At 40.8% G+C, this 26849-nt stretch overlaps 1 long non-coding RNA gene across 2 annotated transcripts; it reads right to left on the bottom strand.

Annotated features, from left to right (window-relative positions):
* On the bottom strand, positions 1 to 25182 carry LOC111751636 (uncharacterized). Of its 2 annotated transcripts, XR_002786759.2 has the most exons (4): positions 24127 to 25182; positions 16616 to 16722; positions 1992 to 2161; positions 1 to 1515 (listed from the first exon to the last, which is right to left on the bottom strand). It is a non-coding gene; the product is annotated as an uncharacterized LOC111751636 (long non-coding RNA). The 2 variants fall into 2 exon arrangements; XR_002786758.2 differs by lacking the exon at positions 1 to 1515 and having other exon boundaries at positions 1835 to 2161.
* Between the last annotated feature and the right edge of the window lie 1667 nt (positions 25183 to 26849).

A 26849-nucleotide genomic window follows, 5' to 3' on the forward strand; every position in this document is an offset into this window, starting at 1 on the left:
GCCATGTTAAAAAAAAAAAAAAAAGAGGAAAAACTTTTGTGGCAAACATGACCAAGAGTTTAATATCTTTATTATTATCGAGCTTACACAACACTAAAACCCCAGAGATAAAATGGGCTGTGTTTTCTATTAATGAGAAAACTAAATATTTCTAGCCAAAAATATAGAAGTGTTTTGCCCAACAATATCATTTTGCTCAAGCCAGCTAGTAATTAAATAAATTCAATTTAAACCAAAATGGAGAGAGACACCTTTTAAAATAAGCATTTGGAAATATAAAATCAATATACTTAATCTTGAAAATTACTATTTTTTTGAAAATCAATTTATCAATATATATTAAGAGCCATCAAAATGCCGAAAGCCTTTAACCCAGTGATTCTACAATTTAAGGCAACAATTATATATACGGACAATACAAAGAGACATTTGTGAGATGTACAAGGGCTATCTGGCAATGTGGAAAGATGATCCTGATAAAATGTTCACTACGAGTCCAGCCCAAACCAAAGCCATTGCCGTCGAGTCATAGTGACCCTATAGGACACAGTAGAACTGTCCCCATAGAGTTTCCAAGGAGCACCTAGTAGATTCACACTGCCGAACTTTTGGTTAGCAGCCGTAGTTCTTAACCACTACGCCACCAGGGTTTCCTCACTAGGAGAAAGAGTACGAAATTGCATGTATATTAAAATTACTACCATAAAAAAGTAAATAAGGGGACATGATGGAGAAGAAAGATACCAGCATAACAGTGACTGTGGATTTTTTATGTGTTTTACACTTTTTTTTTTTCTCCAATAGTGATTGTGGGGATTTTTTTCCTCCTCTTTTAGTTTTGATTATTTCCATCTCTTTCTCTTTTCCATGCTTTAATGACATGTGTGGGAGATCAGCCCCTGGGAAGCCCAATGTGGGTCTGCCCCACCAGGAATGAGGGGTGAATAGACCAGTCAGCCCTCTAGGTTGAAGGACAGTTAAGTGTCACCCTAGAAAACAATAGGAATGGTCAAAGGTTTTACATAGAAGGACTTCTTTTTTTTTGTATGCATTTTTATCATCAGGTCTACAGGATCTCTGAAATGCCTTAACTCAATTGCTGCTTAAGGACTTCTATAGAAGGTAATTCTGAGAATTATCTCTTTGAATGGAATTTCTCTGTCTTGTACAATGATAGCTGAAAATGTTGTCTGGGTCACTCTATTGCCCTTTTACAAGGATCCATGTGATAAATGAGTCTGATACAGGAGTCTGAGTTTAGTTCTAGGAAAAATTTTACAGAAGTAGCCTAATTTTCATGTTCACTTCTTTAAACAACAGCAACACTGTAGCCCAATCGCAAGGAGAAATTTTTTTCTCTGTTATCCAGGAGTCGCCAGGGAGCCTGGAGCCAAAGCCAGTGCCTATTTGACTCTTATCAGCTCTGAGCATCTCTGTCTTCTGTTTCCTGCAGGTTATCTGCGCCCTGCGGTTTTAATGCTTTGATGTTTTATCTTGAAGTTTTCTCAGAAGTAGCTAGGAACAAAAATTGAAAATAAACAAACGAATACAGGGTTTTTTACTATAAAAACAAAGCATACTAATTGTGCTTTATAAAGATACAAACAATCTAAAAGAGTAGAAAATGAGAAAAGCAAAGTGTCCCTCCATCCAATCCCAGTCTAGAGGCAATCACCTCAGCTTGGAGTATATCCTTTCAGATCTATGAATAGACAAAAAAAAAAGTTTCTTTTTTCTTCCTAAAACAAAAGGAACATACTGAAAATATTTGTTTTAAACACTGAGTTTAATGTAGTCTTGAAAAGTTAAACTTTTTTTTTTAATTTATGCTTTTTAAAAACAGACCATAACATTGCAGGTGTACATGATTCGTTACCATGCCCACTGCACAGGTGAGGCACGCCAAGATTCAAGTGTGTTTTCCAAAAATCAAATAATTGTGTTCTGTGTGACAGACAGGCTAAAATTTTACACATAGATTAAGAAATTACCCTTCAATCCAAATATTTAATCAAACTCCTCTTGAAGAATCTGAGCCGCTTAGATTTGCAAATTCAGATAAAAACTTCCGCAAAACATAGGCTTGGGCAGCCTTCGTGGCTGGTGAGCTTGATTGTTGCGTGTTTGGCTTTTGTCTTTGTCTCTGGTAGGAAGGCACCTTCTGTGAAGAAAAGCAATGATTTCTAGAGACTGCTTTGGGTCAGTTTTATTGTTCACCCTCTTTTCACAGATGCTGTCTTAACAGGGGAACCCTGGTGGCACAGTGCTTAAGAGCTCGGCTGCTAAATCAAAAGGTTAGCAGTTCAAATCCACCAGCCGCTCCTTAGAAACCCCATGGGGCCGTTCTACTCTGTCCTATAGGGTCGCTATGAGTCGGAATCCACTTGATGGCAACGGGTTATTCTTCACAGGAACCGCTAACTGACTCCTGGAAAAGAGTGGTCACAGACTCTACAAACTTTTTTAAATTATGTTAAGTATATATATAACAAAAGCGTTTGCCATTTCAACATCTTTCACAGGTACAATTCAGTGACATCGATTACATTCATCATGCCGTGCAAGCATTACCACTGTTTGTTTCCAGATTTTTCCACTACACTTACCAGAAGCTCAGTGTCCCCCAAGCAAAGATTCTCTCTCTTCCCCTCTCTGGTCATCACTAATAATCTCATTAGTATCCATACATTTGCCTATTATAGCTATTTCATATAAATAGGATCATATAATATTTGTCCTTTTGTGCCTGGCTTCTTTCACTCAGCATTATGTTTTCAAGGTTCATCCACGCCATAGCACGTATCACTACTTCGTTTCCTTTATGGCTGAATAATATTCCATTGGATGTATGTATGAGTTTTAAACCTTTTTTTAGTGACAAGGAAGTGACATTATTAATAATGATTTTGGTTGATGTAGAAGATATAGAGACAGCTGGAATATACATTACACTTCACACTATGAAATTTGGAGTCACAGTTGAAAGCTTAAGGAAATTTTTTTTTTTTTAATTAAGCTCAGAAATATAATAAAGCTATCACAGGGTTTTTTTTTTTTTTTTTTTTACAGGGTTACATAAATGTTAATAAATAAAATGACCTGAAATTATTACAGTTCTTTCCAGAGATATTAAAGGGGATTTTAAATCAGAGATAATTGATATTCCTATGTTTGTTTGTTTGTTTGTTTGTTTTTACATTTAACAGTGATAAGAAAATAATATATCTACAATTTGTCAAAAATGGGTAACTGTCTTATTACGAATTAATGAAAATAGAAAAACATGAGTTTGGTTGCATTGTCTAAATGACTTTTGATGCTTTAAAATCCCTTTCAATAAAAAGTGAAGGTGTTATCCCCGTTAAAAATAAAAAATGATTTATTCAACAGTCCATTATTCCATCTGCAAAAGCAAGCTAAAAAAGTCTACATCACTTACAAAAGAGGCAGTTCATTTATTTAAACGGCTATATTCTTTTAAGGTAGTTATTCAATGTAATAATCTAAAATTTTATCTGAAGACTGGCTGGACATATTGCATCAGGTGACTAAAGGATAGGGTTATGATACTGTATTTACTCACAGGAAAAAACAATCATAGAAAATCAAGAGTGTATATATATATATATATATATATATATATATATATAAAGGCAAACAATGTTCATTTTAAGTATCCAGGTGGTCACTACAAAATTTTTTATGTGGCACCAACTCTCTTCTTCACTTGATGGTCATGTTAGTTTTAGGTAATAACTGGGAAGTACCCTGCCATGATTCAGAGAAACTTACCCCAAACCACAAAATCCAAAAACGCACACACACATCTTAAAAACAAAGCTTTCTTTCAACTTTTTGTATAAGGAGGATTTCAAAAATACATTTGATTTTTTGTTTTTAGTTCAGCATGAATTTCACTCTTAAAAAATTGCATCATCTTAGAGTGAATGGTTAAACAAACTGGTACATCCATAACATGTAATACTGTTAAGCAATAAAAAGGAAGGAGCTATTGGTACATAAAACTTGCATGGACCCCAAGGAAATTATGCTGAGTTTAAAAAAAAAAAAATCCCCAAAGGTTATATTCTGTATGATTCTATTCATATAACATTCCTGAAATGCAAAATTAAAGAAATGGAGAAGAGACTGGTAGTTGTTATGGGTTAAGAAGGAGGCTGAGGGCAGGAAGGAGGCAGGCAGGACTATAAAAGGGCAGCATGCAGTATTTCATGGTGGGGAACTGTTCTGTATCTTGACTGTGGCAGTAGATATAGAAACTTATGGATGTAAATAAAACTGCAGAGAAGCCAGTTCTGAAAGACGTTCAGCCTTCACTGAAGCCATATTCGTGACCATTCCAAAAAAAGGAGATCGAACAGAATACAGAAATTTTTGAACAATAGCATTAATAGCCCATGCTAGTAAAATTTTGCTTAAGATAATTCAAAAACAACTGCAGCCATATTTCAACAGGGAACTGCCAGAAGTTCAAGCCACAACAGAAGAGGACATAAAATGCAGGATATCATTACTGATGTCAAATGAATCTTGGTCAAAAGAATAGCAGAGAGATGTTTTCTTGATTACAAGAAGGCATTAGACTGTGTGGATCATAACAAATTACGGATAACATTAAAAAAATAAGAATTGCAAAACACTTAATGGTGCTCATGTAGAACCTGTACATGGATCAAGAGACAGTCATTTGAACAGAGCAAGGGGATACTGTGTGTTTCCAGGTTAGAAAAGGTGTGTAGCACAGTTGTATCTTTTCACTTTACTTATTCAATCTGTATGCTGACCAAATAACCTTTGAATCTGGACTATATGAAGAAGAATGCGGCATCAGGATTGGAGAAAGACTCATTAACAACCTGCAATATGCAGATGATGCAACCTCATTTGCTGAAAATGAAGACAATTTGAAGCACTTACTGATGAAGGTCAAAGACTAGTGTTCAGTATGTTACACTTGAACATGAAGAAAATTAAAATCCTCTCAACCAGACTGATAAACAATGTCATTATAAATGAAGAAGATACTGAAGCTGTCAAAGACTTCATTCTATTTGGATCAACCATCAATGTCTTTGGAAGCAGTAGTTAAGAAATCAAAGGAAAGAGGTGGGGCCAAGAAGACAAACTAGCCAGAAGCTTCTGCTGAGCCCTCTTACAACAAAGATCCCCCCCAAAAAAACAAGTGAATCGATTATATATATGACAAGCTAGAAACCCTGAGCATCAAAGGCAAAATTAAGAAATCAGTTTGAGTGACGGGGGAGGGAGAGACAGTGCAGACACAGTGACGAGTTGCTGATCCCACAAAGCGCCTCAGCTCCAAATCCTTGGCGCCATTCTTTGGTGTGACTGTGGCAGGGCTAATGGTGGTTCCCTGAGACACCGCAGCTTCAGCAAAAGAAGGCAAGCACAGTGGTGCACCCCTGACACTGTGGCATGTCTACAACAGGGATGGCTGCAGAGTTTAGGAAGAGGCTGCTTCAGTGAAAGAAAGCAACTGAAGTGCCAGCACCCCGACCCCCTGGTGTGATGGTCGCAGAACTGGCAGTGGAGTTTAGGACACAGCTGCTTCATTGAAAGAAAGCAAGCACAGGACACAGCCCTAACCTCCTGGGGCAATCTTGGTGGGGATGTAACCAGCACATACAGGCTACACAAGCCTCTGGAATCTATGATAAAACAACGCTCTTGACACAAGTGATTTTGTCTAATTTACCACTCGCAGGTCTAACAGCTCCTCTTTTGAAAGAACTCTCTCCTATCTATCTGATCCCTCCCCCCCTCTGCCCCAGCCAGCTTCATTAACAATTGATTTCCCTGGGCCTAAAATAGAATCTACTGTGCTCCCTGAGCCATTCTCCTGGCCTGGGAGAAGGAACAAAATAACAAACAGGGGGAAAAGTACTCTACAGACCCCGCTGATCTGGAAGTTCAGAGCAGAAGCAGCTCCAGTCCAGGCATAAGCGATCCACAGACTTTGTCTTCACCCCTGCATAGGTACAGGTGGCCCTGTTACAGCGTATAGGATCTGGCTGTTATATTGCAAGGGTGAATCTGTTTGAGGTCTGACTGTAATTACTTCATCTGTGTGGTAGAGGGGCAGGCTTTGGAGGTCTGATACCACTCTGCCTATTAAAGAGGGCCTTCACCACCCACAGCAGGGGCCTGAGGACTGTAGGCTCCATCCATGCCACCTAGTCACCTGTGAAAGGATAGTGGTGCCTACCAGTCCTTACAGGTATAAGCACTGGGTGCCTAAGGTACAGCTGCAGAGCCTACCCACCAGAGTGCTCTAGAAAACAGAGATGCTCCTTCCTCACTGACACTTGGGGGAAAGCTGTCAGCCCCTGCCTTCCTCAGAGTGTGAACCCCTGCCACTACCAGAAACCAGTGCATACATCCATCACCACTGCTCCTCTAAGATAGTAGGTGAGAGCCTACACCACACACTAGGTGACCAATTATCAGGACACCTGAGCTGAATCTATACAACAATAATGAAAGGATTCCCAGGCTCATATACCTGGTAACAGCTCTAGCCATCTGGTAACAGGACATTAGTGCTTCAAAGGCTCCACTACCCAAGTTAGCTCACTCAAGTAGCCTATTTGGCTATATCAAAACAAAACAAAGTAAGAAACTGGGACACAGTGAGCAAACATAAAATGAATTAATACAATAACTTATAGATGGCTTGGAGACAATAGTCAATATTAAATCACATAATGAAGCGGACCATGATTGCTTCAACAAACTCCCAAAACAGAGAATCAAGGACTCCCCCAGATGAAGATGTGTTCCTGGAATTACCAGGTGTAGAATACGAAAGATTAACATACAGAACACTTCAAGACATCAGGAACGAGGTCAGGCAAAAAACAGAAAAAGCAAAGGAATGCACAGATAAAGCAGTTGAAGAAATTAAAAAGATTATTCAAGAACATAGTGAAAAATTTAATAAACTGCAAGAATCCATAGAGAGATAGCATTCAGAAGATTAAACAATAAAATTACAGCATTAGACAACTCAACATAAAGTCAGAAGAGCAGAATTGAGGAACTGGAATGCAGAACCTGTGAGATTGGAGATAAATCACTTGTCACCAATATATCTGAAGAAAAATCAGATAAAAGAATTAAAAAAAAAAAATGAAGAAACCCTAAGAATCACGTGGGACTCTATCAAGAAGACTAACTTGTGAGTGATTGGAATGCCAGAACAGGGAGTGCTAATAGCAAATACAGAGAGAATTGATGAAGATTTATTGGCAGAAAACTTCCCTGATATCATGAAAGATGAAAGGATATTGATCCAAGATGCTCACCGAACCCCATAGAAGGTAGATCTCAAAAGAAATTTACCAAGACATAGTATCATCAAACTTACCAAAACCAAAGATAAAGAGAAAACTTTAAGAGCAGCCAGGGATAAGCAAAAAATCACCTACAAAGGAGAATCAATAAGAATAAATTCGGACTACCTGGCAGAAACCATGCAGGCAAGAAGGCAGTAGGATGACATATATAAAGCATTGAAGGAGAAAAACTGCCAGCCAAGAATCATATATCCAGCAAAACTGTCTCTCAAATTTGAAGGTGATATTAAGACATTTACAGATAAACAGAAGCTTTGGGAATTTGTAAAAACCAAACCAAAACTACAGGAAATACTAAAGGGAATTCTCTGGATAGAAAATCAATAATATCAGATATCAACCCGACACAGTACAGGGCATCCAGATATCAATTAGGATAGGGAAATCACGAAAATAAATCAAGATAAAAAAAAAAAAACACTCGAAACAGGGTATCAGTGATGTCATTATGTAAAGGATGACAGTAGTCAATAAAGAGGGACTAAAAAAGTAGGCATAGATCTTCCATATGGAGGGGAAATCAAGGCAATATAGGGAGATACAAGTTAGGTTTAAACTTAGAAAAACAGGAGTAAATATCAAGGTAACCACAAAGAAGACTAACAATCCTACACTTCAAAATAAAAAGCAAGATAAACCTAAAGACTCAGGAAAAAACAAATTCAACCAAAATGAAAAAGAGGAACATACAATTTATGAACAAAAAACTTCTCAGCACAAAAAAGCAAGTGGAAAAATGAAACTGTCAACAACACATAACAAAGGCATCAAAATGACAGCACTAAATTCATACCTATCTATAATCACACTGAATGTAAATGGACTAAATGCACCAATAAAGAGACAGAGAGTGACAGAATGGGTAAAAAAACATGATCTGGCTATGTGCTGCCTTCAAAGGATGGAAAAAAATATATCAAGCAAACAACAATCAAATAAGAGCAGGAATGACTAGACTAATTTCTGACAAAACAGACTTCAAATGTAAATCTACCACAAAGGATAAGGAAGGACAGCAAATAATGATCAAAGGGACAATATACCAGGAGGATATAACCATATTAAATATTTATACACCCAACAGCAGGGCTTCAAGATACATAAAACAAACTCTAACAGCACTGAAAAATGAGATAGACAACTCCACAATAATGGCAGGAGACTTCAACACACCACTTTCGGTGAAGGACAGGACATCCAGAAAGAAGCTCAATAAAGACACGGAAGAGCTAAATGCCACAATCAACCAACTTGACCTCACAGACATATACAGAACACTCCACCTAACAGCAGCCAAGTATCTTTTTTTTCCAAGGCACATGGAACATTCTCTAGGATAAAACTCTCACTCACTGCCGTCCCGTATTCTCTAGGATAGACCACATATTAGGCCATAAAGCAAGCCTTAACAGAATCCAAAACACTGAAATATTACAATGCATCTTCTCTGTCCATAAGGCCATAAAAGTAGAAGTTAATAACAGAAAAGGCAGGGAAAAGAAATCAAACACTTGGAAACTGAACTATACTCTGCTCAAAAAAGACTGGGTTATAAAAGACATCAAGATGGAATAAAGAAATTCATAGAATCAAATGAGAATGAAAACACTTCCTATCAGAACCTTTGGGACACATCGAAAGCAAGGCTCAGCGGTCAATTTGTATCAATAAATGCACACATCCAAAAAGAAAAAAGGGCCAAAATCAAAGAATTATCCCTACAGCTTGAACAAATAAAAAGAGAGCAGCAAAAGAAACCTTCAGGTACCAGAAAAAAACAAATAAAAATTAGAGCAGAATTAAATGAAATAGAAAACAGAAAAACAATTGAAAGAGTTAACAAGACCAAAAGCTTGTTCTTTGAAAAGATTAACAAAATCGATAAACCATTGGCCACACTGACAAAGAAAAACAGGAGATGAAGCAAATAATTTGAATAAGAAAAGAGATGAGCGATATCATGATAGACCCAACTGAAATGAAAAGAATCATAACAGAGTACTATGAAAAGTTGTACTCTCACAAATTTGAAAACCTAGAGGAAATGGACAAATTTCTAGAAACACACTACCTACCTAAACTAACACAGAGACAGAACAACTAAATAAACCTATAACAAAAGAAGAGATTGAAAAAGTAATCAAAAAACTCCCAATGAAAAAAAGCCCTGGCCCTAATGGCTTCACTGGAAGAATTCTACCAAGCTTTGAGGGAAGAGTTAACACCACTACTAGTAAAGGTATTTTAGAGCATAGAAAAGGACGGAATACTCTCCAACTCATTCTATGAAGCCAGCATAACCCTGATCCAAAACCAGGTAAGACTCCACAAAAAAAGAAAACTACTGGGCAATATCCCCCATGAACTTAGATGCAAAAATCCTCAACAAAATTCTAGCCAATAGAATTCAACAACATATTGAAAAAATAATTCATCACGACCAAGTGGAATTCATACCAGGTATGCAGGGATGGTTCAACATTAGGAAAACAATCAATATAATCCATCACATAACTAAAACAAAAGACAAGAACCACATGATCTTATCAGTTGATGCAGAAAAGGCATTTGACAAAGTCCAACACCCATTCATGATAAAAACTCTCAGCAAAAGAGGAACAGAAGGAAAATTTCCTAAACATTATAAAGGGCATTTACACAAAGCCAACAGCAACATCATCCTAAATGGAGAGAGATTGAAACCATTCCCACTGAGAACTGGAACCAGTTCTCTTATTCAACATTGTGCTGGAGGTCCTAGCCAGAGATATATATTAAAAAAAAAAAAAAAAAAAAAAGGAGGCCCTAGCCAGAGCTATAAGGCTAGATAAAGAAATAAAGTGCATCCAAATTGGCAAAGAAGAAATAAAAGTATCTCTGTTCGCAGATGACATGACCTTACACACAGAGAAACCTAAAGAATCCTTAAGAAAACTACTGAAACTAATAGAAGAGTTCACAAGAGTTTCAGGATACAAGATAAACATACATAAATCATTTGGATTCCTCTACATCAACAAAGACAGCCACGAAGAGGAAATCACCAAATCAATACCATTTACAATAGCCCCTAAGAAGATAAAGTACTTAGGAATAAATCTAACCAGAGACATAAAAGGCCTAAACAAAGAAAACTCAAGATGCTACTGCAAGAAACCAAAAGAGACCTTCATAAGTGGAAAAACATACCTGGCTTATAGATAGGAAGACTCAATACTGTAAAACGTCTATTCTGCCCAAAGCAATCTATAGGTACAATGGAATCCTGATCCAACTATCAGTGACATTTTTTAATGAGATGGAGAAACAAATCACCAACTTCATATGGAAAGGAAAGAGGCCCTGGGTAAGTAAAAGCATTACTGAAAAAGAAGAACAAAGTGAGAGACCTCACACTACCTGACTTTAGAAAATATTATACCGCCGTGGTAGTCAAAATAGCCTGGTACTGGTACAACAACAATATACACAGACCAATGGAACAGAATTGAGAATCCAGACATAAATCCATCCAGGTATGAGCAACTGATATTTGACAAAGGCCCAAAGTCTGTTAAATGGGGAAAAGACAGTCTCTTTAACAAATGGTGCTGGCAGAACTGGATATCCATCTGCAGAAAAATGAAACAAGACCCATACCTCACACCATGCACAAAAACTAACTCAAAATGGATCAAAGACCTAAATATAAAATCTAAAACAAAAAAGTTCATGCAAGAAAAAATAGGAACAACACTAGGAGGCCTAATACATGGCATAAACAGTATACAAAGTATTAGTAGAACTGCAAAAACAGCAAAAGGGAAAATTAGGTAACTGGGAGCTCCTAAAAGTCAAACACCTATGCTTATCCAAAGACTTCACCAAAAGAGTAAAAAGATTACCTACAGATTGGGAAAAAGTTTTTAGCTATGACATCTCCGATCAGCGGCTGATCTCTAAAATCTACATATTACTGCAAAAACTGAACAACAAAAAGATAACCCAATTTAAAAATGGGCAAAGGATATGAACAGGCACTTCAGTAAAGAAGACATTCAGGTATCTAACAGATACATGAGGAAATGCTCACGTTCATTAGCCATTAGAGAAATGCAAATCAAAACTACAATGAGATTCCATCTCACTCCAGCAAGGCTGGCATTAATCCAAAAAACACAAAATAGTAAATGTTGGAGAGGTTGTGGAGAGACTGGAACACTTACACGCTGCTGGTGGGAATGTAAAATGGTACAACCACTTTGGAAATCGATTTGGTGCTTCCTTAAAAAGCTAGAAATAGAACTACCATATGATCCAGCAATCTCACTGCTTGGAATATATTCTGGAGAAGAGCCTTTACATGAACAGATATATGCACACCCATGCTTATTGCAGCACTGTTTATAATAGCAAAAAGATGGAAGCAACTAAGGTGCCCATCAATGGATGAGTGGATAAATAAATTATGGTATAGTCACACAATAGAATACTATGCATTGATAAAGAACAACGATGAATCTGTGAAATATTTCAATAACATGGAGGAACCTGGAAGGCATTACGCTGAGTGAAATTAGTCAGTTGCAAAAGGACAAATATTGTATGAGACCACTATTATAAGAACTCAAGAAACACTTTAAACAGAGAAAATATTCTTTGATGGTTAGAAGAAGGGGGAGGGAGAGAGGGAAGGAGAGGGGAATTCACTAATTAGATGGTAGACAAGAACTAATTTAGGTGAAGGGATGGACAACACACAATACAGGAGAGGTCAGCACAACTGGACTAAACCAAAAGCAAAGAAATTTCCTGAATAAACCAAACACTTCAAAGGCCAGAGTAGCAGGGACAGGGGTTTGGGGACCATGGTTTCAGGGGACATCTAGGTCGATTGCCGTAATAAAAACCATTAAGAAAACATTCTGCATCCCATTTTGGAGAGTGGCATCTGGGGTCTTAAATGCTAGCAAGTGGCCATATAAGATGTAAGAATTGGTCTTAACCCTCCTGGAGCAAAGGAGAATGAGGAACACCAAAGACGCAAGGTAAGTGTGAGCACGAGAGTCAGAGGGGGCCACAGAAATCAGAAACTACATCAGCCTGAGACCAGAAGAACTAGATCGTGTCTGGCTACAAGCAATGACTGCCATGACAGGAACCACAACAGAGAATCCCTGAAGGAGCAGGAGAGCAGCGGGATGTAGACCCCAAATTCTTGTAAAAAGACCAGACTTAATGGTCTGACTGAGACCAGAGGGACCCCAGAGGTCATGGTACCCAGACCTTCTGTTAGCCCAAAAAAAAAAAAAAATTTTTTTTTTTAGGAATTATTCTTGAGGCTAACTCTTCAGACAGGGATTGGACTGGACTACAAGACAGAAAATGATACTGGTAAGGAGTGGGCTTCTTGGGTCAAGTAGACACATGAGACTATCTGCGCAGCTCCTGTCTGGAGGGGAGATGGGGAGGCCGAGGGGGACAGAAGCTGGCTGAATGGACACGGACACAGAGGGTGGAGAGAAGGAATGTGCTGTCTCATTACAAGGAGAGAAACTAGGAGTATATAGCAAGGTGTATATAAGGTTTTGTATGAGAGACTGACTTGATTTGTAAACTTTCACTTAAAGCACAATAAAAATTAAAAAAAAAAAAGAAATCAAAGGACATATTATATTGGTAAAATCTGCTGCAAAAGACCTCTGTTAAAAAGCAAAGAAATGTCACTTTGATGACTAAGATGCACCTGAGCCAAGCCATGGTCTTTTTGATCTCCTTATTCTGGGTTTTATATCCATATGAAAACTGGACAATAACAAAAGGAAAAGGATCGATACATTCAAATCGTGGTGTTGGTGAAGAATATTGGATATACCATGACTGCCAGAAGAACAAATCAGACTTAGAGAAAATAGAACCAGAACATTCCTTAGAAGCAAGGATGGTGAGTCTTTGGCTTACTTACTTTGGATACGAAAAGGACATCATGTTTGGTAGTGAGTTAGTGAAAACAGGGAAACCCTCAACGAAATAGATTGACACAGTGCTTGTGACAATGGACTCAAACACACCAAGGATCATGGAGATGGCACAGGGCCAGGCAATATTTCGTTCGGTTATACGTAAAGCTGCCGTGAGTCAGAACCATCTCGACGGCAACTAAAACAACAACAAATACATACACACATGTACACACACACACAAATGTGTACAAGTAAAACTGGGGAAATCTGAAGAGAATTGATAGATTGCATCAATGTCAATATCCTGGTTGTGATAGTGTACTTCAGTTTTGTAAGGTGTTATCACTGAGGGAAACTGGAGAAAGGGCTCAAGGGGTCTCTCAATATTATTTCTTACAACTGCATGGGAATCTACAATTACCTCAAAATTAAAAGTTCAATTTAAAAAGAAAAATACAGTGTTTTAGAATCGTGCCTCCTAACCTGAATTAAAACGTGTTTCCTCTTCGAATATGAATATCAGGAAGACATGCTAGTGAAATACATAACATCCCCACGTGCCCTGCATCCTTCACTGGAGCTGAAGACACACAAAATGGATCTGAATAGGCTTTCATCCTTTGAAGCAAAACAATTCCAACCCATGAGAACTCCAGAAAACATTCAGAAGCCCCAGGTCCCAATAGAGTTCCCCCTAGTCCCAATAGAGGTTCAGTGACATCCTTTCAGATACTCTAGAACAAAGTTTGAATCTTCTTGGTATCAAGTATAAAAATATCAAGCTTCAAAAAGCACACGTTTCAGAGATTACATCAGCCTGGGACCAGAAGAACTAGATGGTGCCTGGCTACAACCAATGACTGCCCTGGCACAGAGCACAACAGAGAATCCCTGAAGGAGCAGGAGACCAGTGTGACGCAGACCCCACATTCTCATAAAAAGACCAGACTTAATGGTTTCACTGAGACTAGAGGGACCCGGAGGTCATGGTTTGATATAGTGCTGGAAGGTGAGCCCACTAGGTTGGAAACCAAAACCAAATCCATTGCTGTCTAGTCGATTCTGTCTCATAGTGACCCTGTAGGACAGAGCAGAACTGCCCCATAGGGTTTCCAAGGAGTGGCTGGTAGATTTAAACTAAACCATTCGGTTAGCAGCCGAGCTCTTAACCACTGTGCCACCAAGTCTCCACTGTGTTGGAAGGAACCCAAAATACACAGTGGCTGCAACAATGAACTCAAGCATACCAGTGATCATGAAGATAGTGCAAGACTAGACAATGTTTTGTTTGTTGTACCTGGGGACACCATGATTCAGAACCGACTTTACGGCAACCAACAGCAACAACAATTTGGACTAGGTCCAAGGAAACAATCCTTTGAAAGGCCCTACAAAATGTGGCTCTGAGCTTCCTGTTGGGAAGATCTCTTTGGTCCTCCTTGCCAAGCTTCAAAACTACATTGTAAGTCTCCAAACCAGCTGGTCTGGCAGGAGAAACTGTTAACAACTGCTCTAGAAAGAAACAGCTCTTGCTGTTTCTAAAGTCAAATGTTTTGGCCATCAACACACTTAATGGTTCTCCTAATTCATCTCTTTCTCTGCCAGAACCTGTCCAATTCTTGGCCCTGGTTCGGTTTTCACTGTCGTTTACTTGTGTTCTTTCCTACTTCCTCCTGCTTTCATCTCACAGAAAGCATGCCTATTTCTCTTTATCCTTTCCCCTCCAAGTCTGTTTAGCCACGCATCTCCATAGCCACTAATTCAACAGGTCTCTCCAGGGAGGGTGTCCCCACCTCTGCCACCTTGTCATAGATGTAGCCTAGGAGCATGATGTCCTGTTGTTGTTGTTGTAGGGGATGAGCTACTAAAGCTGCTGACGCAAAGAGAGCTGCTGAGATCCTTGCAGACAAGTTGATGCAAGAATTGTTAACATTCTCATCTGTTCGGAGCAGGCGTGGTATACACTCCATGAGAGTGATACTTACAGGTTGTCTCCCAGCAAAGCCAGGGTGAATTCAGATCTTCGAGCACTTTAAACAATAATTCCAGGGCACTTTGTCATAGGTTATATAACATAGTTTTGAAGCTTTCCTGTCTTTGATCTGCCTGCCCTGAGAGTTTTGGCACATTAAAAAACATTCCCCTCTTGGTGGTATTTCATATGAGTTGGGGGGAGGTTCCTACTCTGTTCTCTTCGTGATTCAGACTCAGCCCTGCCTGAGGTAAGGTGTGAAGATACTCACTGTTCTCCAGGCTCTATCACCTCACTGCTCGTGTGTGGGTCTCCATGGTTCCATTAGAAAGGTGGCAGTTAATAGGGGCCACCCAGCCAGTGATGGGCATACCCTCCTGGGGGGCAGGGCTGGCCACTCCTCCACCATCTGGTTAAAGAGGTTCCTCTCCCTTCTGTGTTTCCCCACCCCATCCGTGGTCCACCTTGTGGCAGACCAGATGTAGCAGAGAGAGACCCAGGTCAGCAAGCTAGGCAGCAGAGGGGCTTACTCTGGGAGGCAGCTGGATCCAGAATCGCCTTTCTAGTCCAGGTTTAGATCTAGACTGGAAGTCCAGTCCCTATTCACCTGATTGACATACAGCTTGGATTCCATCCAGCTCTTTCTTAAAGGCTTTCTGACTGGGTGGCCCCCATCCTCCATCACCTCTACTCTCCCTGCTAGTCCCCTTGGGTTTCATGAGAAAGGGCCTGGGCAATTGATTATATTGTATTTCCTAGCTCTGTTTTCAGCTCTTATACTCACAACATTGTAAAAGAAAACAAAATTTAAAATGGAAGTTAATTCTGATAAAATTTTGTGCATTGTAGGGCTAGGCATTTTGATGACAAGACAGACACAAAGAGTGGTCATCTGGGGCCTCTGGGACCTAATTAAGGCAGTCCACGTGGAAGGAAGCATTGGCTTCCAGCCAAGTCAACCCACTCAGGGAAGTCACTCTTCGTTTTTCAGGTCTCATTTTCTCCTTTTGGAAAACAGGACATTGAAACGCTGATTTCTGAGGTTGCTTTCAGCGCTAACCTCCTATGATTCTAAGATAACGTAAATGAATGCACTGGAAGAAGGTTAAAAGGTAGTTCCTGGGAAATTCAATACCATGTAAAAAGAATGAGCAAATCCATGCATTAAAAGAAAACTGAAATTAGATTTCCATATGAATGATCCACCTATCTGAATATTCGCATCTAAGAACTAAGTTAAAAGCTCCATGGGGAAGCAAAAGTCATCACAACATGGAAGATGGACTAATGAAGTGATCACTTACAGTATTTATTCTCACATGGACATCCATAATGGTAACACCTACGTGAGCCCATCACGTCCATGCTGCTATAGGTCGTCCCTCTCTGATGGCAACAGTGCTGCAAATACCTAAAACACAAAACAAACAAAAACAAATTGACCACAAAGTGAAGCTATGAATTGTAAAAAAAGTGCTGCAAAAGTCAGCCCTGATGTTAAAAATGAAAAATCATAGTATTCTATCATTCTAGGATGGTTTTGGCAAACTGAAGCCCTACCACCAAAAACTATAGTTCAGTCATTCTTTGCTCTGAATATCTGACTTGGTTGCTGTTGTTACCAAGGACATTAACTAGATAATCAATTTTGGAGTAATCTTTTAGTTATTTTTTGGTATTAAGTCCCAATTAAACTTGTGCTCCTCCCGCACCATTATTCACTATAAAATTTGGTTCCTTTTTAAAGTGAATTCATTTTAAGAGATGTCCTCGTACCCCGGGATCAATCCTCAGGCAATGACCCACCCACTGCTATCGGGTTGATTCGGATTCATAGCGACCATATGGGACCGAATAGAACTGCCCTATAGGGTTTCCAAGGCTGGAATCTTTACAGAAACAGACTGCCACATCTTTCTTCATTGTGGCAGCTGGTGGGTTTGAACTACCAACCTTTCACTTAGCAGCCAAGTGCTTTACCCACTGTACCACCAGGGGTCCTTAAGAACCCCCTAAACTTACTAAAGAAGACCAAGAGAGTGTGTCAATTTAGAAATAGTGGTAGATAAGCCCAAAGGAAACTCCAGGTACAATGAACCACCCAAACCTCAGTCCAGGATATCAGTGCAAAAGGGGCTTGGGGCTGCAGTCCCCTGGGAAGAGGCTCTAGGGAACTTGTCCTAAATTCTGTTTGGATAACAATAGGTATCTCTTATTGAGAGTTTCCTTTACCTCACATTTCACATATACCATCTCTTTTAATCCGCACAACAAACGTATAAACCCCAGTTTTACAGACCAGGAAACCAGCATGGAGCTGTCCCAAATCCATACATTTTCAAAGGGGCTGGGAGCATTGGCGTTTCAGCGACAGAGTCCTCACCTCCCATGCTCGAGACCTGGGTTTGACTCCTGGCCAGTGAGCCTCATGTGCAGCCACCACCTGCCTGTCAGTTATCATGCTGAACCAACCATTCCAAGGGAAAAAGATGTGGTATTTTGCATCCATAAAAATTACAGCCTTGGAAACCCTATGGGGCAGTTCTACTCTGTCCTATGGGGTCACTATGAGTCAGAATCAATACATCATTTTGTTTTGTTTTGTTTTTGGTTGATGATGCCGAACAGGTTTCAGCAGAGCTTCCGGACTAAGACTTGGAAGAAGGGCCTTGAAGACCAGCCAATGAAAACGCTATGGATCACAACAACCTGATCCATACCCAATTGTGGGGATGGCACAGGACTGGGCAGTGTTTTGTTCCTTTGTGCATGGGGTTGCCATGAGTCGGGAGCCAGCTCAATGACAACTACAACTGTAATAGGCTCAGGGAGCTGTACACCAGGCAGTCTGGCTCCAGAGCCCTCGTACATTTAGGCCAGAGGTTCTTTAACTACATTGATCCAGCTAGAGGTGGGGTTGGTCCTCTTGAAGGTTCCCGCGCAGCCAGGAGGAGAAACGTTGGCTTACTGCAGCACCTCTCTAGCCATAACACACACACACATCCTGGGAGATCTTGTTAAAATGCAGATTCTGGTTCAGAGCTCTGAAGATTCTGAGATCCTGTAGTTCCACTAAACTTCTAGGAGAAGCTGATGCTACTGGTCCCTGGACCACACCTAGAGGAGCAACTTAGAAGGCCTTTCCATTTGGGTTGGGTTTGAAGGGGCTGATAGAAGTTCTGTGCAAGCTAAAGCCCCGCCTGTTCTATAAGCCACCCTAGGTGGCCAGGAACCCTTGAAAACTCACCCACAGCAAATTTTCCACAAGTGTCCTACCTCACTTCAAGGGGCAGCGGAAATAAAGGAAAAGTTTGTCTTCCATTGTCTTGAGACACAGAAATGCCAATTTGACATAAGTAGGAATGAGTCCCTGGGTGGTGCAAACGGTAAACACACTCGGCTGCTAACCCAAATGGAGGCTTGAGTTCAGCCAGAGGAGCCTCAGAAGAAAGGCTTGGGAGTCTACTTCCAAAAAATCAGTCAGTGAGAACTCTGTGGATCTCAGTTCTACTCTGATACACATGACACATGGGGTCACTATGAGTTGGTGTCAGAGTTGGCTCGATGGCAACCGGTTTAGGAATGAAGAGGAAAAATCACCTGGTGACGCCATCCCCAGCTCCTCTCAAGGCTATTGTGGGCTTTATCATCAACCTGAAGAGCCGCCTACCATTACCCAGATTGAAGAAACTCTGTCGGTTCCGGACTTCAAGGACAAACTCTATTTTCCAAAAGGGAGCCTGAGATCTCTTTTCTTCTGGAGCACCCAGCTCGGTACCAATGGCAAAAGAATGGATGCACTCCAAACTGGTGCCTGTGAAAGACCAAAAACCCTTTGAGAAGCATTCCAACCTCCTCCTCTTAGCTCCTGCTGCCCTCAAATCAGCCTTGTCTCCCTTGACGCACATGTTGCTGCTATTAAATAACTATTGTTTAAAAGTAACTGAATACATTGTGTACAGAGAGATACAGTCATTACCAGATGGACCTGACATCTAAACACTACAAACAAGCACCAAACAGACACATTGAGTAAGCATGTGCGCAAGTGAGTTACATAAGGCTAGAGTAGACGATGAGTCACAAGGACTGCAAGATGTTGATTGTCATGACGATATCTGTGGAAAGAAGCTTTGTGGTTTGACTTCAAAGTGGACATTAAGGGCAGTTGTATACGTTTGAGAGCTGATGAGACAAAGCTTAAATGCTGGGAGCTCAAACCATTTGGCTTTCACCGCTTTCAGAAGGATACGTGCATATGCACGTGTGTGCATGTATACCTGTGTGCATGCCTGTGCGTGTACAGGCCTGTGTGTGTGTGTGCACATGCATGCATGTATTTGTGTGTGTGAATCTGCATATGCATGTGTGTGTGTGTTTAAAAGGGGGTGATGGTATGTAGAGAAATTGGAACCCTCATTTATTGCTGGTGGAAAACAGTGTGGAAGTTCCTCAAAAATTTAAACATAGAATTTCCATACCAAACCAAACCATTTGCCGTTGAATGGATTCTGACTCCCAGCGAGCCTTATAGGACAGGGTAGAACTGCCCTATACGGTTTCCAAGGACTGGCTGCTGACCCTTTGGTTAGTAGCCAAGCTCTTAACCACTGTGCCACCAGGGCTGTATATATGACCCAGCAATTCCACTCTTGACTATTGTCTTAGGCTGGATCTCTAGAGAAGCAAAACAAGTAAAGCATATATATACACACACACACATACACAGAGATTTATATCAAGGAATTGGCTCAAGCAGTTGTAGAGGCTAGAACATCCCAAGTCAGCAGGTCAGGATAGAGGCTCCTCCTGATGCACATAGCTGCAGGGACTGATGAACCCAAGACTGGCAGGTCGGAGAGCAGGACTCTTGCTCACAGGCTGCAAAGATCAACAGATCCCAAGATTGGCAGGCAAGACCTCAGGTAAGCTGCTAGCTCAAGTCCCAAGAACCAGCGGTCAGACAAACAGCAGCCAGCTGCAGGATCCAGAACAAGCAAAAGTCCACAAGCCTTTCCAGAATATCCGCTTATGTTCAAAGCAGGCCACATGCCCAAGGAAGCTCCCTTTCAACTGACTGGCTGCTCACAGCAGATCTCATCATGGAGGTGATCACATAACATCAACTTTCATCACGGAAGTGATCACACCATCATATGACTGTCAAACGACTGAGAATCATGGCCCAGCCAAGATGACGCACAACCTTAACCATCCCAGGTATATACCCAAAAGACTTTAAAGCAGAGACTTAAACAGATACTATACACCAATGTTCACGGAGGCTTCATTCACAATAGCCAAAAGGTGGAAGCAAACCAAGTGTTCATCAACGGATGAATGGAATATTATCCAGCCATAAAAAATGAAGTTTGTTACACGCTATGACATAGATGAAATTTGAGATGAAATTTGAAAGCTGGATGAAATAATTTGGACACAAAAGGACAAGTACTGTATGATCCCGTTGATATGAAATACCTAGTATAGGGTGATGCATAGAGACAAAAGTAGATTAGTGGTTACCATAGGCTAGGGGCAGGGAGGAATGGGGACCTATCTTATTAGATGATCTTATTCCAGCCTGACAACTCTTTTTAGTACGATTATCATAATCACCATCCCTACTTGACAGATGAGGATAGCGAGGTAAAATCGTTGCCCAGGGGCACACAGCCAGTAAGTTATTGTTAAATGGGCGCTGAGTTTCTGTTTGGGGTGATGAAAAAGTTGTGGAAACAAATAGTGGTCAAGGTTGCACAGCATTATGAGTCTGATCAATGCCAGTGAACTGTACACTCAAAAATAGTTAAAAGGGCAAAATTTTGTTAGATGTATTTTACCACAATATTTTTTTAAAGGGGGAATGATGGAGAGGGTGTTGTCCTTCCCTTATGCCGAATTCTATCTGGAGCTGCATTCCACAGTTGCAGCATCTGTGCCATGATGCTATGTTGCTTACCTACAGCAAGCCCTCAAATACCCTTCTGTGTTTGGAAAGGGGCCAAGGAGAAGAGCAGCATTGCACACCACCCTGAAAACTTCCCACCTGGGTGGGAAGAAGGCTTCTCTCTCTAGAGGGTGCACCGGGAATGGTTTTTATTTGTGTTTGTTTTATTTGTTTTTGCTGTTTTGTTGTTTTAGTTGGAAGGCTTGTGAAGCCCTAGTAGCTGGCAGGACATCAGAAGTGAACCTGTGGTTTGGAGCCTCAGTCATTGCTGACACCCAGCCTGGTGCTCCCCAGTCCCACAGCTGCTGCCTCGCCAAACTGTCACCATTTTCAGTACTGGGATCCTTTTTCTGGAAGCCTCAGCCCGAGTCACCTTACTTTAATGAACTGCCCCTCAGCCACCCCCGGCCTCGTCAGTTAACTTTCTTAGGGACCCTCTCCCCTCCCAAAACCTTCCCAGAGCAGAACCAACAATTCATGTGGACGAGGGAGCCCACTGTTCTGAGCCCTCTAAATGCAGAAAATTAAGAACAGGAATAATACAGTTTCCAGAGAAATGTCTGGGAATGCCTTCAGGGAAGCTAATGGCATCTGAAAGGAAAAGTTAGGACCCTCTGGATTCTCAATAGCCCTGTGAAATCAAACATACATTTAAAAGGAATCCTAACATCTGCCAGCCATTGCTAAATCCAAAATTCTCACAGAGATGACATTTTGCTCCAAAAGATTCCAGTCGACATTTAAAGACATTTCTTAAAAAAAAAAGCTACTTAAATATCTGATGTGTGAAAAGCACTACATTAAATCTGCAGTCTCTAATTGGAACTTCCATTGAGCCCAGCTTTGTCAACAAGCTTTATGTTGAAATGTGTGCAAATATACAGACTCTTAGTGAACACACAGAGCATGTGTAGCTGAAGAGATTTATGAAAATATATCACATATAATTCCATAAAACAACAATTTCTCAGGCAAAAGAAAAAAAAAAAACACAGTTCAAGGTAAATTTTTGAAGAGTTTTAAAACTGTAGATAAGAGTTGGCTTTGTGAAAAGGCACTCGCCTCTGTTTGTCTTGTCCAGAGAGGCTGGTGTTTGGCCATCACAGGTTAATTTGTATAACTGGTGTATTTCCCACCGACTGTGCACTCCATAGTCTGGGAGGTGGGTGTGTCTGTTTTGTTCATTCCTACCTCCCCAGCACCCAGCTCAACACGTGGCAGCACAGGGAGGTTCTATAAGCTTTTGTTGAATCAATGAATTCAGACCTAACTGCTAAGAAAGTCCACCCACTGCATTAAGAAAAGAAAACAAAACAAAAAAAAGCATTACAGCTATCAAATGGATTTATTTAATTCTGCCCCCAGAAGAGCATTCGTTTAGCTGGAAGTTTCAGCTCTGGTTGAATATGCACATTTTAGGCATAAGGTTGTTGTTAGTTGCCTTTAAATCGGCTCCTACACATATATAACCTGTAGGACAGAACAAACGTGTATAACAGAGCAAACGTTGCCCAGTCCTGCGCCATCTTCAAGATCACTGGTACATCGGAGTCCACTGTTATGGCTATGGTCTTAATCTGTCTAGCTGAAGGTTTTCTTTGTTTTCATTGGCCCTCTGCTTTACCAAACATGATGTCCTTTTCTAGTGATTGGTCTTTCTGATGACATTTCCAAAATAAGCCAGCCAAAGTCTCACCATCCTTGCTTCTAAGGAGCATTCTGGTTGTATTTCTCCTAAGAGTGGTAGAACTGCCCCACAGGGTTTCCAAGAAGTGCCTGGTGGATTCAAACTGACAACCTTTTGGTTAGCAGCTGTACTTTTAACCTCTATGCCACGAGGATCACCTTATTTGATTCTGACAACCCCTTTTTAGGTAGATAAAATTATCATCATCACCATCCCTGTTTTGTAGATGAGCACGGTGAGATGAAATTGTCACCCCAGGTCACACTGCCAGCAAGTGATACAGCCAGAATTCAAGCCCAAGCGTCTGGCTCCCACCATACAGCCCCACCCCCAGGCTTAATTGCTGTAGACGCTGTTCTGCACATCCTTAACTGGACAAGAATCCTTTCAACCCTGGAGTAGGGGAGGAGCTGAAAGAAAAGCTTTTGGATCATAAAAACAAACTGCTTCCCCCAAATTATATGTTTTGAATTTAAAAGCCAAAGCTACCAGACGAGAGACTGGGCTTCCAAATCAGACCTTGTTGTGTTAGCTGTTGTGAAGTCCCCCTGACTCATGGCGACCCTGACTCATGGTGACCCCATGCACAATGAAACAAAACGCCGCCCCGTTCTGCACCATTCCCATGATTTGTTGCAAATGAGACAGTGATTATCGACAGGGTTTTCACTGGCTGAATTTTGGAAGTAAATCACCAAACCCTTCTCCCTGGTCTGTCTTAGTCTGGAAGCTCCACCGAAGCCTGTTCAGCATCATGGTGACACACCAGCTTCCACTGACAGATGGATGGTGGCCGTGCATGAGTTGCACTGACTGGGACTCAAACCTGGGTCTCCTGCATGAAAGGTGTGAACCACCACTGCCCTCAAATCAGGACCTTCTGGGCTCAGTCCGAGCTCAAAAACTGTAACTTTGAACATCTGAAAAAGCATCTGTCTCCTAGAGATGATGCACAGAACCTCCAGCACATAGTAGGTGCACGACTAGTGATGGCTAAGTTCATTTTATATCATTCAAATGCAGAGAGTCCTGGGCAAAGCCCATGGCTCGTAGCAGGTCCTTGGTGTGCATTTCTTCCCTCTCCTCCTTCTATCTTCATCTACCCTCGTGGAGGAGTATGGATTTTACATCTGTATCATTGAGATAAAAGATACTTATTGACAAATAATTACACTTACCAACAGGAAGCAGAGAGCAGAGCGTGGGCTTCAGGGTCCACATAAATGCAGATAGCAGGGATGCGATAACATCCACCCTGCAAATATTTGGTGCCTAAGTGCTGGGGCTGCAAAACAAACCGCTCCTATTTATAGCTGCGGGTAGACAGCCGGCAGGCTTTGCAACTGCGCTTTCCCCTAGCTGCTCAGGATGAATGGGGGTTTCAGACCAGTCCCAAGTTGCTAACAACAATCCGCACCAAGTTTTAGGTTTAACATTTCCAGAGTTCCCATGTCATGAACTAAATATGTGAAGTTCAAAAAAACTGGAATAGATTTAATTCCCAGAAGAAACCAGGACCTTTTGGAAGTAACTGAGAACCTGGGATGCCTATAATTCATACGCATGTGCAGAAGAGAGCCTGAAGTATGAAGGTATATCTGAGGCCTCCTTAAAAAAAAGAAAAAAACTAGTTAAATACAATTCTGAGAACAAGCAGGTCCCTATACTCCTTGAGCTGTATGTTGTAATTGGGCATACAGGTATGTTTACAGAGGCTGGACTCACGGAGGAGTTTCTGAATAAAAGACTGAAAAAAAATCTCAATGGGAAATGCTGCCTCCCCACCTCCCACCCCTCCTCTGTCTCTCTGTCTGCACACACACACACACACACACACACACACATATACACAGCCCCACCAGCGCTTTCGTCCTCAAGATTGCCACCTTCTGTGGGTGGTCCCTACCCAAAATATGTGCTGTTTGGGGTTCTCCTGCTAGGAAGCTCCCCATTCCTCTCTCCTGGCCTCTGGTCTACTTTCTGTCCATCATTTTTACTTGCACTTTCTCTCAGCTGGAGCCCTTTCCTGACTTATACTGACAGTCTGGAACCCTACAAATTCCAAGCTGCCGTACATTGCCCACAGTAAGCACATACTGTGGTATTTAATTTTTTCTCAACCTACAAAAATATTTCCTTAAAAACAATGGTAACAAGAACTTGGCTACATTTTGCAAAGAGAAATACTGAAGGGGCCAAGGAAAACGTCAATAAAAGCTCGAGGAGAGCATACATACCAGTCCTTTTACATACAGTTGTAGTTCCTTACAAAACCTTTGCCTCCGTAACTTTGCGTATTAGAACACTGAAGGCCAGCGGTCACAGATCACTTTGAAATAGCAGTCAGCATGCAGGAATTGCAGAAAGGTCTATAATTTGAATTGTTTCAGGCTTCTTCTTTATTTAATACTATCTCGTTGTCAAGAAAACAAAAAGATAACTCACCAAACAAGAGAAAATATTGACAAGTCATGTATTTGCTAAAGGACTGCTATCGAGACTATACAGCCGATCCTCGTTACCTGCTGATCCCGTATTTGTGACTTCACCTACTTGCTAACATTTATTTGTCACTCCCAAATCAAACTCATGGCACTTTCACAGTTATTGGTAGACAGGCACACAACAGTGAAAGTTTTCAGTTGCCCAAGGCACACATCCCCAGCTGAGGTTGAACAAGGGGGTGGTCTGCCGGCTTTTATTCAGCTCTCATACTGTAAACAAGTGTCCTTTTCACAGTCCACTTAGATTTTCATGTGTTTTCCCACATTTTTTTTTTGGTGCTTTTTGTAGGTGATTTCATTGTTTAAAATGGACCCCAAACATAGTGCCAAAGTGCTTTCTAGTGTTCTTAAGGGCAAGAAGGCTGTAATGTGCCTTATGGAGAAAATATGTATCAGATAAGCTTCACCAGCGTAAATGATAGCACTGTTGGCCATTGAGTTCAATGTTAATGACTCAACAATATATATTCAATAAATTGTCTTTAAACAAAAGCACACATAAAACAAGGTTATACATTTAGCAGTTGATGAAAATGTTGTAATCAGAGGCTTGCAAGAAGCTAACTTTGTATTTCTTCCAGGAGCCATAATTCAGTATTTGCTAGTTAAGTGTTTGCAGCAACTTTATAGAACATTACAGTGAATATCAAGAATCGACTGTATAAAGAACTCTTACAATTCAATAATAAAAAACCAAATGTTGTTATTGTCAGGTCCGATGAGTTGGTTCCAACTCACAGCAACTCCATGTACAACAGAATGAAATACCCTCACAGTCCTTGCTACCGTTGAGCCCATTGTTGCAGCCACTGTGTCAATCCATCTTACTGGTCTTCCTCTTTTTTGCTTACCCTCTACTTTATCAAGCATGATGTCCTTCTTCAGAGACTGGTCCCTTCTGATAACATGTCCAAATTATGTAACGTGAAGTTTTGACATTCTCCCTTCCAAGGAGCTTTCTGGCTGTACTTCTTCGTAGACAGATTTGTTTGATCTTCTGGCAGTTCATGGTATATTCGATATTCTTCAATAACATCATAATCCAAAGGCATCAATTCTTCCTCAGTCTTCCTCACTCATTGTCCAACTTTCTCATGCATATGAGGCAATCGAAAAGGCCATGGCTTGGATCAGGTGCGCCTTAGTCCTCAAAGTGACATCTTTGCTTTTTTAACACTTTAAAGAGGTCTTTTGCAACAGATTTGCCCAGTGCGATACATCATTTGATTTCTTGACTGCCACTTCCATGGATGTTGACTGTGGATTCAAGTAAAAAGAAATGCTTGACAACTTCAATCTTGTTGTCCATTTAGCAGGATGTTGCTCGTTGATCCATTTGTGAGGATTTTTGTTTTCTTTATGTTGAGGTGTAATCCATACTGAAGGGTGTAGCCCTT

Source organism: Loxodonta africana, chromosome 13 (assembly GCF_030014295.1).
Source record: "Loxodonta africana isolate mLoxAfr1 chromosome 13, mLoxAfr1.hap2, whole genome shotgun sequence".
Lineage (NCBI taxonomy): Eukaryota > Metazoa > Chordata > Mammalia > Proboscidea > Elephantidae > Loxodonta > Loxodonta africana.